The sequence below is a fragment of the Cryptomeria japonica genome, chromosome 4 (assembly GCF_030272615.1).
Source record: "Cryptomeria japonica chromosome 4, Sugi_1.0, whole genome shotgun sequence".
NCBI classification, from domain to species: Eukaryota; Viridiplantae; Streptophyta; class Pinopsida; order Cupressales; family Cupressaceae; genus Cryptomeria; species Cryptomeria japonica.
Window position 1 is genome coordinate 449401099 of NC_081408.1, and position 14897 is coordinate 449415995.

Consider the following 14897-nt stretch of genomic DNA (forward strand, 5'->3'; position numbering starts at 1 on the left):
TTGTTGGAGAAGGGGTTTATCCATCCAAGTGTATCCCCATGGGGTGCACCGGTATTGTTTGTGAAGAAGAAGGATGGTTCTCTCAGATTGTGCATTGACTATAGACGACTGAATAAGGCGGTGAAGAACTGATATCCTTTGCTTTGAATAAATGAATTATTTGATCAGATTAAGTATGCAAAGGTCTTTTCCAAAATTGACCTTAAGTTTGGATATCACCAGTTAAGGATCCATGAGGCAGATATACACCATACAACATTTCATACTAGATATGGACACTGAGTTTATAGTTGTGCCATTCGGTCTTAGGAATGCACCATCAATCTTCATGAGCTTGATGAATGGTGTGTTCAAGATGTATTTGGAGAGATTTGTACTAGTATTCTTGGATGATATTTTGATTTATTCTAGATCAGTGGAGGAGCATGAGGATCATGTTAGACAGGTCTTGCTATGTCTTAGGGAGAATCAACTATATGCCAATTTGGTGAAGTGCGAGTTTTTCTAGACAAAGGTTAGATACTTAGGCCATGTTATTTCAGGAGAGGGTATCACAGTTGATCCCTCAAAGATTTAGGTGATAGTGGATTGGCTAACACCCACTAATTTGGGTGAGGTGTGTGGTTTTATGGGATCTATCAGTTATTACTGCAGATTTGTGCAGGATTTTTTCAAGGATTTCTCACCCCATTACTTCCCTTCAGAGGAAAGGGAAGAAGTTTATCTGGTTAGATCATTGTGAGACAACCTTCAGGATACTTAAGGAGAAGTTGACTAGTGCACTGATACTTGCAGTTCCAAATCCATTGGGTGACTTTGTGGTTTATATTGATGCTTCACTGGAGGGATTAGGAGAGTGTTGATGTAGAATGGCAGAGTTATAGCTTATGAGTCATGAAAACTCAAGGATCATGAGTTGAACTACCCCACTCACAATCCTGAGTTAGCGGCAGTAGTACATGTATTGGTTCCCTAGAGACATTTCCTTTTAGGGCATCGATTCGAGTTGCACATGAATCACTGTAGTTTATATTACATATTCATGTAGCCAAATCTGAATGACAGGTAGAGACGTTGGATGGAGGTCTTGTGTGAGTATGAATTTGAGGTGAATTTCATACAGGGTAAGGAGAATGTAGTGAAAGATGCACTGAGCCGTAGGAGACATGAGATATCAGTGGTGACTTTGGAGGTGGACTTGAGGAGTTGTATACTTAGAGAATTACCCATGTATGCATGGTACTAGGAGGTTAGTTCATACATAGCATCGAGTAGAGACTTGGAGAGAAGGTACATAGGTTATTTAGTGGATACAGATGGTATTTTGAGGTACATGGGACGTATTTATGTTCCACCATTTGATGAAATTCAGAAGTTGATCATGACATAGGCCCATCTTGCACCTTACTCAGCACATCTTGGTGTCAAGAAGATGCATGCAAACTTGAGACAACTCTATTTTTGGGTAGGTATGAGGAGAGATATAGAAAATTTTGTTGCATGTTGCCTTGAGTGTTAGCAGGTTAAGATAGAACATCAACATCCAACAGGATTTTTACAATCTCATACAGTTCTAGAGTGGAAATGGTACATCATTTCCATGGATTTTGTAGTCGGATTACCCATTTCCTCTCATAGACATGATTCCATTATGATCACCATTGATTGGTTGACCAAGGTTGCATATTTTTCACCGATTAGATCCTCTTACACAACATCGATAGTTGCATAGATTTTTGTTAGAGACGTAGCTAGGCTACATGGTATTCCATGTAAGATCATATTAGATAGGGATCGTATTTTCACTTCAGCCTTTTGGACAACATTGCAGCATGATATGGGGACCTAGTTGAACTATAGTACATCATATCACCCAGAGATGGATGGTCAGACAGAGTGGGTGAATCGAGTTTTAGAGGATATGTTGAGGAGGTATGCTATGGATCATCAGTCCAGATGGGAGGATTACCTATACTTAGTGGAGTTTTCTTATAATAATGGTTACCATAGCTCCATCGACATGTCCCCCTACCAAGATTTATATGGGAGACCATGTCATACTCCACTCAGTTGGGAGGGATTAGAGGACATGGTGCATATTGGTTAACAGATGATATAGGATATGGAGGAGCAGGTTGCTCGTATTAGAGAGCACATGACAACTCCACAGGATAGGAAGAAGAAATATGTAGATGCTCATAGGGTAGATAGGAAGGCAGAAGAAATATGTAGATGCTCATAGGGCAGATAGGTAGTTCTCAGTTGGTGACAGGGTATTCTTGCGAGTTCACCCATGAAAGAGTCTTATCTGTTATGGAAAAGTCTCTAAGTTGGCACCTCAATTTGTAGGACCATTTGAGATCTTGGACAATATTGGTCCTGTAGCTTATTGCCTTGCATTTCTGCCTAGCTTTTCTTGCATCCATGATGTATTTGATGTATCAGTTTTGAGATTATACCATCCTAGCATATCTCATGTTCTTGATTGGAATTCCTTATAGGTCAAGGATGGGCATCTTTCTTTAGAGCCCATGCACATTATTCAGCATAGAGAGATGTCCCTAAGAGGATGGGGATAAAGAAGGTAAGGGTCTAATGGGACCCAAATGATGAGACATCAACCACTTGGAAGGATGTAGGTCAAATGAGAGAGTTTTACCCCTACTTGATCTCAGACTTATAGGAGTAAGCATGGGAAAAGGGGGGAGGATTAATACCCACACTTGAGTAGACTCTTATTCCATTTTGATAGACTCAATTAGACATTTATTTTGTGTGATGGATATGATAGACCTTCTTGGATTCATGTGATGCATAGATGCATTTTGGCTTTTATATGTGCTCATTGATGATCTTTGATAGATATTGTATGATTCGTGACTTTGGATACTATGGATTTTCTCATGCTTCTTTGTGACCTTGTGTGATTAGATATCATGATGATGCTCTCATTGCTACATGTATTTATGTCATGTTGATGCTTAGATAGATAAATTTTATTGATTATTGTTTATGATGAGATGGACATACTAACCCCAGTTTTGATTTATGTAAGATGTATTGCTCATTGTATGACTATTGTTTGATTATATGCATGCGGGAATCAACACCACATCACTAATTGTGAGCAGGATATGTCATTGCAGCATTCCTCCACTTGTTTGTTATATATGTGTGTGTGTGTGTGTGTGTGTGTGTGTGTGTGTGTGTGTGTGTGTGTGTGTGTGTGAGCATGCCTCTTCCCAATGGCAATATGTGGTTCGGAGATGTCATTGGTTCCCTTCTCACACTCTAGGTCTAAGTTTGGCGTCAAGTCCTTGTTATCAGTCTTGGCAAGTTCGCCATGTCATCATCGTCATCATGACTTGTGAGTATGTGGCATGATTAGTTGATCATTCAATTATTTTATTTTAGTTCCTTGAGTAGTGACTGATTTATTATTTAGTGTATTTAATTTCAGCATTTGATTGACTATGTTTGAGTGTTTACTTGATGCTAGTTATGGCCTCGTTAGTAATTTTTTTAATTTTAAAAGCTATTAAGATTTAACGATTTTCAATTATTTGCTATTTCCACGTTTAAGATTTGGTTAATGCTCATATTGAGATTTCGAGGTTTTATTTGGCCATTTATGTTTTAAGCTGGTTTAATTATTTATTTGCCTTGATTCTTTTAACTGTATATATATATAAGTTGAACGATTAAAAAGAGAACAAGTTATTATATCTTTCTTATTATATTTTACTATACTTTAATATTCCATTTTCTAATTTGGAAGTTTATTTAAAAAAAAAAAAACTTATGAGGGAATAGATTTAAAAAAAAAATCCCATAAAATGTGATATGGCAATTTCCAATATTTTTATTATCTCATATTTGAAAATTGCTAGGGTTTTCATTTTTGGGGAATTCTTTCTCTTCACATGTTTTGGGGATTCTGGGTTGTTGGAAGAAATTGCAAGATAATTTTTTTTTGAAGGATTGGAGAGTTGGGGGGGATTCTTTTCTCTTCACATGTTTTGGGGATTTCAGGTTGGTGGAAGAAATTGCAAGAGAATTTTTTTTGAAGGATTGGAGAGTTGGGGGAAATTGTTGTTGAAGACTGAGTTGCTGCCCCAAAATTCCCTTTTCACCATTTTCTTCAACAAGAGGTAGGGCTTTGCCTTCCCTTGATTCTTTTTTTTTCTCCATGATCTGAAACACAAGAAAGAAATCAGAAATGAAATCTTTGTTTCCTTTCCTTTATGAGTTAAAATCTAGGTTCTTTCAATGGATTTTTGTTTGCAAAATGAAATGTTGTCACTTCAAGTTTGCTGGGTGAAAACTCCATTTAATTCCATAGTTGAGAAATTGATTTCCTTGCTGGATTGTGGAAGAAAATAACAAAAAACCTCTAATTTCAAGCTTAATTTGATAAAAAACCCTTCTTGTGAAATCTTTGTTAAAGAAAAATTGGAAATCTGGATTGTTTTTTATTTTTTGGGTTGCTGTAAAAAAAACCCATTTACCCCCTTTTTTGTTGTTGTGTTTTAACAACAAACTGGCCTTGACAAAAATTTGGAAACAAAAAAAAGTTTGAAACCAAAAAAAAATTCAAAAAAAAAATAGAATACAAATTTTTTTTGGTCATGTAGTGGCTAGTGCTGCCAGCACCACCCATCACATAGTTGCAGATGCATTGAGTATGAGATTTCATGGGTTATACTCTATGTCCACAGATATACATTTGGGAGATCACATATTGCAACACTTGCCTGAGGATGAGTGGTATTTAGTGGTGTGTCAGGTAGCGCGATCTCAAGGGGCCCTAGAAGGGAAATATGCAGATTATTCATTAGAGTCTGATGGACTAATGCACCATAGAGGACACATTTATGTACCTTTTTCGAGAAATTGCATGATCTCATTATGATTGAGGCTCATAGAGCGCCCTATGCAACACATCCTGGGGTTAAGAAGATGCATACAAATTTAAGACAGTTGTATCACTGCCCCGGTATGCAACAACTCATTGAAAAACTAGTAGCCTGATGCCTTGAGCGCCAGAGAGTTAAGGCAGAGCATCACCATCCTGGTAGATTTCTCTAGTCTCATGAGATACCAGAGTGGAAGTTGGACACAATTTCAATAGATTTCATCATTGGTCTTCCTATGTCATCTCACCACCATGATGCCATCATGGTGACAGTTGACAAGTTGACCAAAGTATCTCACTTCTCACCAGTCCGAACTACTTTTACAACACTAGTAGTGGCACAAGGGTTCTTGCAGGATATTGTAAGACTTCATGACATTCCACACAAGATCATTTTAGATAGGGATTCCCTCTTTATTTATTCCTTTTGGAAGGCATTATAGGCAGCATTGGGTACCAAACTCAACTTTAGGACAACCTATCATCCGGAAACAGATGGACAGACAGAGAGGATGAACTAGGTGTTGTAGGATATGCTTCGTATGTATGTCATGGATCATTAGACTAGATGGTAGGAGTACCTTCACTTGGTAGAATTTTCCTATAATAATGGGCATCACACTTCCTTGGGGATGCCACCTTATCAGGCATTGTATGGAAGACCTTGTAGGACACCTTTGAGTTGGGACCGCATTGAGGATAGGGTAGCCATTGGTCGAGAGTTAGTTAGATATATGGAGCAACAGGTGGATTTGATCAGACATTGCCTCAGAGAAGTTTGGGATAGATAGAAGAAGTATGCAGATACAAAGAGGATAAATCGTAGCTACATGGTTGAGTTTTCTTGAAAGTGCGGCCGCACAAGAGTCCAATCTGTTATGGAAAGAGTTCTAAGCTCATACCTCACTTTGTTGAACTATTTGAGATCCTAGAGAGGATAGGACTAGTTTCTTATCATCTAGCCTTGCCACCTAGCCTATCATGCATCCACAATGTGTTTCATGTGTCTGTATTGAATAAGTATATTTATGATGAGTCTCATATTCTAGATTGGGATGCCTTGTAGGTGGAGTTGGACGGGCAGCTAGCTTTGGAGACCATTCACATTTTGGCTCGCCAGACGCTGTCTCTTTGAGGCTGAGAGCTGGACCAGGTTAGGATGCACTGGGATTGTTATGATGAGGTTACAACATCATGTGAGTATGCAACATGGATGAGATCTCAGTATCCCCATCTTTTTAATGAACTCTAGGAGGAAGTTCGTGCCTAGGGGGGATGGTGTGAGGCCTTGCCTCGAGCCCATCATCATACTTCTTTATTTTTCACTATGGAATTATCATTTGATACATTACTTTGATGCATTATGAATTTTGAGACTATTTGATAGATGATTTGATAACATTGGATATGATATATCTCATATTATATTTAATTTTAGTACCTATGTTGATGTTATGATGAATCATGTATACATGCCTAGTTGATGATTTCTTTATATGAATTCAATGATGTCACAAATTAGTAAATGGTTATACATGGATTGTTAGGAAAGGAAATTTGATTCTATCCTTATTGTTCTTGATTAAGAGATCAAATCATGATATGATATGAAATTGGATGATATATGTTTTAAAGTGTTGATATATGTTTTAAAGTGTTTTCTTTCATATATGTATGCATATTGTTTGGACCTACTGATTTGTGGATTGAGATGTGTAGGATATTAATCCATGTGACCATGGAAATACACAGGAGAACTAGAGCCAAACTTATGTTCAATTGTGAAGCCAATGTTTGTCTATTTGGAGAGACAATACCTCGTTTGTAAAGTGTTTATTTTGTAAAAGTGAATGCATGTGTGTGTGTGTTCTATTTGTTTAATTTTAATTTAAATTCACCTTGAAAAGACATGTCCAAGTGTATGTTGATGTGTTGTATTTTATGGTCACTTGACACTTGTAATGTGTTGTGAGTTGTCATGTGACATGTCTTTGAGAGGGAAATGTGAAAACCAATGCATTTTCAAATCCCATTTAGTGTTCCCAAAATACAACTCGGTTAGGGAGCCCTAGGAATGGTCAAATCAAGTTTGACCTGTAGATAAACTTTAGGTGGGTTTTTGGGGGGTCAAACTAACTCCTATAGTTTTGGTTAAGTAATATTTGAAGGCCCATTTGATATACCTATGGGTATGGGACCTTTTTGAGCTTATAACCACTCACATGTGATTGCCAAGTCACTTCAAAAGTGACATTTTCTTGATGGACAAAAATCAGCTTTTGGAAGATTGAGTCTTGGTTAGACAACCTTCCATTCTTATGTTGAATGCACTTCCCCACCTTACACTTACCCTTTTCAGTTTCCTCTTTTAGAAACCTTGTAAGAAGGTTGGGAAGACCAACCTATGAGAGCTCACCATCCTCTTCCAGGGAAGTTGGAAAGTGTGAGGAGAGAGTCTACTTAGGAGAAAAATTTAGACAAAATTTTTGTCACCCAGTCTCCAATCTTGGAGATCAAGAGTAGTTGAAGGAATTGAATTTTGAAAAAGAAAATTTAGGAAGGAAGCTTGTAGTTGGTGGATCTTTTTGGATTGGGTTGGAGGCTCTTCATCAAATCTCTCATCTTTTCCATTGCAGGAGTTAAGGTTGGTGCATTGTCACCCTTAGGATTAAATGCATTTTGGTTGTTTTGTGAAAAAATGTATGTGTTAAAATCTTGAGTGGTAATTTGAGTGTTTCGTTATTTTGAATATTGGTTGTGTTGTTGTTTTTGTTGAATTATTATATATGTATTTTTGTTATGGGAGTCAGGAAACTCACCCTTGGGAGGGTAGAGTAGTCTTGGGGTGAAGGGAGTTTGACATTCATAGGGTGTAGAGTCTCTTTTCCGAGAAGAGAGGGAAACAAGGATCTGGGATCCTTGCTGCATTTTTATTGTTAAATTTGGGGGTCATAAGGGAAGAATTGTCTTAAAAGCTTTAGGGGGTCATAAGGGGTTTATTTTTGTGGTCATGAGAGACCAATTTTTGAAAGGGATGTTGGCCTTGTGATGGCTTTGGGTTATTGTTTTATATTTGCAGATCTCCCCATGTTTAGTCCACCTTCACCCTACTCTAAAAATCTCATCCTTGATGGCTATGTGTTAATCTTGTGAAGGGAGTTTGTGTTGAATGTGTTTTCTTGAAATCTGAAAATTATATGTGTGATTGCTTGTAACTTGTTTGGCACATAGTTCTCCCAAGCTCGGGGGTGGCCCCTTGTAGGCCTAGGTTGGGAGGTGAGACTCCATGGTCACAACCAAAGGAATTTATATTTGCAGGTTTGCTTTTGGATGCAGGAGATGAAAGAAAGGAAGACTTCTATGTGGCTGATTTAGGGATGCTCCTAGTTGCAACTTCAAGACTATTTAGTTATGCTTATTTTCTAGTGTTTAGAGAAATCTGAAGAAAGGATTGTAAAAGGGGAGAAAACAAATGTATTTTACCTTCCTACGATTGTGTTTCAAAAAAAAGTGCATGTGAAAAGAAAAAAAAATTGTTTCATTAAGTTCATGTTTTTAGATGCAAAGGAAAAGAGACAAGAAAATAATAATATTATTGTTGTATTTCAGATTTTGAATAAATACAAAATAGGAGAAGATTCATGTTTTAGCAATAAAATGATGAGTTTCAGATTTAAGATATTGTCAAATGAAGATAACTTTGCAAGCTCTAAATTTGTATTACATTTATTTACAATCTGTTTAAACTCTTGGATAGTTTCATTCTTGAAAGTTTATTTTGCAAAAGTAAAAATGGGAAAAGATAGTATCTAATTACATCATTTGTATTGTTTCATTATAAGAAAAATAAATTACTTGGACAAGAAAATAGATTGAGATCCATTTATATTTTTCTTATGTGTTTAAATTTGCTTATTAGTTAATCTAAAAGTTTAGTTTTAAACACTACATTAGCATTTCATTTATTCTCATGAAACTAGAAATATTAAAATTTGAAAGTAAATTTATTTGAAGCATTTGTTATTATTCATCCTACAACTAGTAAATCTAGTGGTAAAATATATATTAAAAAAAGAGAATAGAAGTAATACTTCACTATAGGGTTTTGATTAAGGCTATACACACACATGTATGTATATATACATATATATGTGTGTGTGTGTGTGTGTGTACAAATATACATATGGACACACACACACACACACACACACACATATATATATACATGTATATATATATATATATATACATGTATATATATATATATACATGTATATATGTATATATACATGTATATATATATACATGTATATATGTATATATACATGTATATATATATATATACATGTATATATACATATATATATGTATATATATATATACATACATATATGTATATATATATACACATATATATACATATATATACACACACATATACATATATATACACACACACACATATATATATATATATCTTAATATATATATATATATATATATATATATATATATATATATATATATATATATGTATCTTTCAAAAGAAACAAGTCCGCTTTTTAGTCCTATTATAACTGTGCACCTACATTTTCAGAACAATATGATTATTCTACTACACACACACATATATTATCAAACGAAAACTGTATACAAAAATAAAAATAAATAAAAAAAACTTAACACACAAAAGAAAATGTATATGTTAACGTCGGCGGGAGGTCTCGGTGGGAAGCGATGCCACCGGGGGGGCACGACCCCACACGGGGCTCGATCCCTTGCAACCCCACTCTCCCTTTGCATGTGTCTCATGCAGACTCCATCGCCATCCCGCCACGACCTACAAAAAAAAAATGGCAGCCATTGTTATTACGAGACCAGGCAAACAAAAGAAAACCCTAACTTCGATTAGGGTAGAAATAGTTGGAAGTAAATAAAAAGAAATGATGCCCTAACATTTTGATATGTTAGGGCATTTTCATAAAATGGTTGAAAAGCCCCAAATTTTAAATGGGGGGGTGTTTAAAATATAAGAAAGTGGTTTAAATAAATACATATATATGTATAGAATATTAAAAGAATAGCAAGGGGATGAATTTTATTCATCTTTTGATTGTGTAAATATATATATATATATATCTATATATATTTCCAATGAAACAATTATATATGGGGGTTATAGATTATTAATTAATATTAATACAAGTGGAATTGTATTAATAATAAAATAGTAAACTTGGCTGTGTTATTAAATAAATAATATAATGATTCTCGCAAATAAATATATTTGATTATTAAATTAATATTAATATAAAGGGATTTTTATTAATATTAAAATGTTGGGATTGGCAAAGTCGCAATTAGAGAGTTTGATTGTTTATAATGTTTTAGTGGTGTTATTGGATTTATTTTAATCCACCATAAGCAAAAATGGAAATTAAATACTTATTTCAAGGGATCGAATTATAATCCTTTATAAAAATTATATTCTAAGAGAATGAAACTATTTCAGACACTTAGATGAAATTTAATAAATAATTTAATTTAATTGAAAATATAGCATCATTGTCAAGACTAGGGGTGGAATCTTTAATTAATTTTAAAGATCTAATCCCTATTAAGTGGGATTTAGTGAAATGACTTAGGGGTTGAATTTAACCCCCTTAGTTAACATATGCACTTGTTACCCCCTTTAGTTTTGATTAGTAAAACATTATAACCCACTTCATTATAGATCGTTACAAGTTGATGCTTAAGTTATCAGATTAGTGATACTAAGTGATCAACCTCATCTTAGTATTACGTAAATCACAAGTAATTATGGTTTAAGAAAAAAAAATTGTTGTTGTGTTTTTGCCCAAAAGTTTGGGCACTACATGCCATCAAAGTGCTTTTCATTGTTGGACAAATTTATTTCTCTTTTTTTTTTCAAATTTTTAATTTTTGTGTCACATAAGATGCTTGTTTGCCAGGTTTTCATCAAGGTGACAATTCTTGATATTTTGATCTTTTTTTGTATTTTTTATATTTTTTACTTTTTTTGTATTTTTGAGTGGATTTTATGAAGAACTGTGTAAAACCTATGAAGGTGCATAATATTGATAGGTTTATGTCAAATTTGGATACTTCTAATATTGTAATAACCTAACTAGAATTAAACCACCAAATCCTAGACGTAGAACTAAATCCAAAATAACATCAATGAAGAACCAAAGAACATGTAAAACCATGAACTAAATCAGATTATACCATTCACACATTCCATGGGATTGATCTTCATTGTCCTCCTATCTCCATTGATATTTCTTAATATGGTTTCTCTTAGATTTGTTGGTTGCACAAGAGCTCAATGGTGAATAGATGTGGTTGGAGTATGCAATTTGGAGGAGTGTAGGTATGATTGAACTTGATTGATATGGAAAAAGGGAGGAAACCTATTTTATAGAGAACATCCTAAAAATGGATGGCTAAGATTAAGAGGTGGAAGGATAAATGGTCAGCTAAGATTGGAGAGTAGGTAGAGGAAATAATAAAATATTGGTAAGGTGGTTAGAGGTGGATAAAGAGATGAATGCCACTTGTCATGGAAAGACAAAGATAAATGAATGAATTAAATATTTATTTAATTAATAGAAGGGTGGGGCCAAAGGGGTGACTCATGTAGTACAATAGTTAAAAAACTTGCTTGGTGAATTGCCACCAAGGTTCATGTCATGCCCAAACTTTTGGGCAAAACACAACCGGATTTTTTTTTTTTAAAAACACTTAATTACATGCATTCATTCACTTAAATAGTTGTGACAACTTAACAAGTTTTTCCAAATGAAATCTTAATTGATATTAAATACTAACATAACAATTATGATAATTTCTATTATCAAGCGGAACAAATAAATTTCATGAGGGTGTTATTAAATTCTCTTGAAAGTCCCTTTCATTTTAGTTGCACTTATTAGTACTTATCTGGATCCATTTCTGCTAAACAGACATTAATATAACTACCGGCTTTGATATCAATTATTTACTAAATGTTAACACTATTGCTATTTCATTTCATTATTATTGCCTAATTGAGTAGCTACAATTAAGGTGCCAAACATCATTAAGTTAATTAAATTGTCTGATGAAAGACTCCACTTGGGATAATAAGGTACGCCTGGCTTAGTCCCTTAATTTTATTATAGGGAAATTATATTACAATATCCTCTTAAATTATTCATTTTACTACATTGATTCATTTCGTTTAATTATAAAATAAAACCATTTAGATCTCTAAAATGTATTTAAATAATTTTAAATCGAGTTGTTATATATTACTTTTTCCAACATCAACTATTTAATATTTTGCATTCATTAATCACATTACCCCTTGCTTTAATTTCAACCGATTGAACTTCTAAACTATGTTTATCCAAATATGATAATAATAATGTTGTAGGATATTTCATTATATTTTCCATTAAAAATCCCCTAAAAGGTTAACCTCCAAAAATAATTAGAATTTTAAGCATTCTTTTTAAATATGCTCTCTTGGCTATTAAAACATTTATAAAATATAAACACCTAATTAAAATAAATAACTCTTCAATTTGTCCTATACATTATATATAAATGTACATTTAACATTGATAAAAAAATCAAGGGTGGTAAATAAACTAATTAAATTCGGGACAAATTTACACTTCTATAATTTTAAACTATATATAAATATATATTTATCTAATATACACTTATATATTTAAAGTGAGGTTTATCCCCCTTTTAGTTAAACATACCTAAATTTACCATGAAACCCATGAACCCTAATTCTGTTTAAATCATTATAAAATGCCTCTTTTATTTTTTTATTCCTTATTAATATTTCGGAATACCCTAACCCCATTAGGTTAGGGTTTCCATTCTACCTATGATACAACAGGGGGCCGAACGGAGGAGGAACAACAAAGCAGATTGGGGAGGCAGCGGTATAAATGGGGGGCGGCAAAGAAACCATTGTTCATAGGGGGTGGTGGTGGTGGTTACGGGGGAGGGCTCCCTGCAGGGTCGGCCACTGTCAGGCCTGCGGGTCACGGCCCACAGTGGCGGCCTTAGCCACTACTGTGGGTCGCGGCCCGCAACCGGCAGTGCCGCCGCTGCGGGGTCGCCGCCCACTGCAAGGAGGGGGCTGCCCTGCAGGGGTTCCGCAGGGGCCGAGCCCCTTTTCCTTGCATTTCTTTTTATTTTTATTTTTATTTTTTTTTTAATTTTTTAATTTTTTAATTTTGCTTTGAAATATTTTTTTATTTTATAAAATGGAATTTATATATATATGTATATATATAATTTATATTATATATGTATATATATAAATATAATTTAAAATAAAATAAATATATATTTATTTATATACATATATTTTAAATACATACATACATACATACATACTAATATATATATATATATATATATATATATATATATATATATATATATATATATATATATATATATATATATATATATATATATATATATATATATATATATATTGGATGCTCATTGGTTTTAGGGCTAAACTTTCATCTAAGCAAATATAAATTATTTTTCCTTTCTAAACATAGAACAGATTATTATTACTTCTTAGATTTAAATCAAGGTATTATTATTTTTTATTTTTTTTATAATTGAATACCATAAATTAGAGATAGAATAAATAATTTAGATTTATTTTCTACAATAAATGAATGACAGAAATCCAATGAAAAATTATACAACAACTATAGAATATGATTTTATTTAAATCAAATAGGATATTCATCTCTAGATTTTATTTTCTACAAAAAGGTATTTAACAGAGTTTAATAATTTTAACAGCAACTATATAACTAAGTGATTATTTAAACTAGATAGACCATTTAATTTCTAGACTTGAATTTCTGCAAATTAATATGTGATTTTAATTTCTGCAACTTTATTTATCTAGGATCATTTGAATCTATCCTTAGTGATATGCAAATGGGAAATAAACTGAATATTTACTTTCAAAGTAATCATGCATGCATTCATTTAAATTTTTCTAAGAACAATACAAACTAAATCCCAACCGAATCATTTCATTTAAGCAATAATAGATTAACAGAAATAATACATCTGTTTAAGGCATTTTTTAAAGAATACAATATAGACATTATTACAAGAGGGAGAAAATACCCAAACTAATCTCTCATTTGTATCAAATGAGGACTCTAACTAAAATAAATACATTTTATTTTTCAAGTAATTTATAACCTATAGTTTCCCTTTACATTTCCGCAACTTAAAATATAAACTATTCCTTTTTCCAATTCCTTTTCTACAAAACATAAGTTCAGCAACTTCTACTTGTCCTTCTTTTTTTTCTTTTTTCAACTACCTACAATAATTCATAGGCTATGACCATGGAGTGCTCACCTCCCAGCCTAGGCTAACTAGTAGCCACCCCTGAGCTCGGAGAACCAAGCCCTAGATAGGTAACACACATGCAAACACAAATAAACAAGGGAAAACAACCACAATCACATTCCCAACCATGGCTACACTGCACCACACATTGTGATGTCTTTTCAAGGGTGGTAGTGGACCAAGTACCCTGAGGAGACTGCAAGTAAGATAAAACACAAAGCCACCTCATGGCAACCAAAATATATCAAAAATATAACAACCCCTCATCCTTATGCCCCCCAAGGCACTCTGGCCTTATTTCCCTCCTTATGACCCCCAAATGCTTAAACAAGCCAAGCAGCAAGGGTCACATAAATATCCCTTGTGATCACTCTCATAATGAGAGCCTCTCACTCGAGGGCTGTCAAACTCCTACCACCCACAAGGCCATCCTCTCTCCCAAGAGTAGGAGGCCTTGGTTACACCCAAAACACATAAAATGCATACAAGGAGTAAAAACATAGACACAATAATTCTCCAAGGAAACATACAAGAAAACTAACAAATCCTTTTCATCACAACA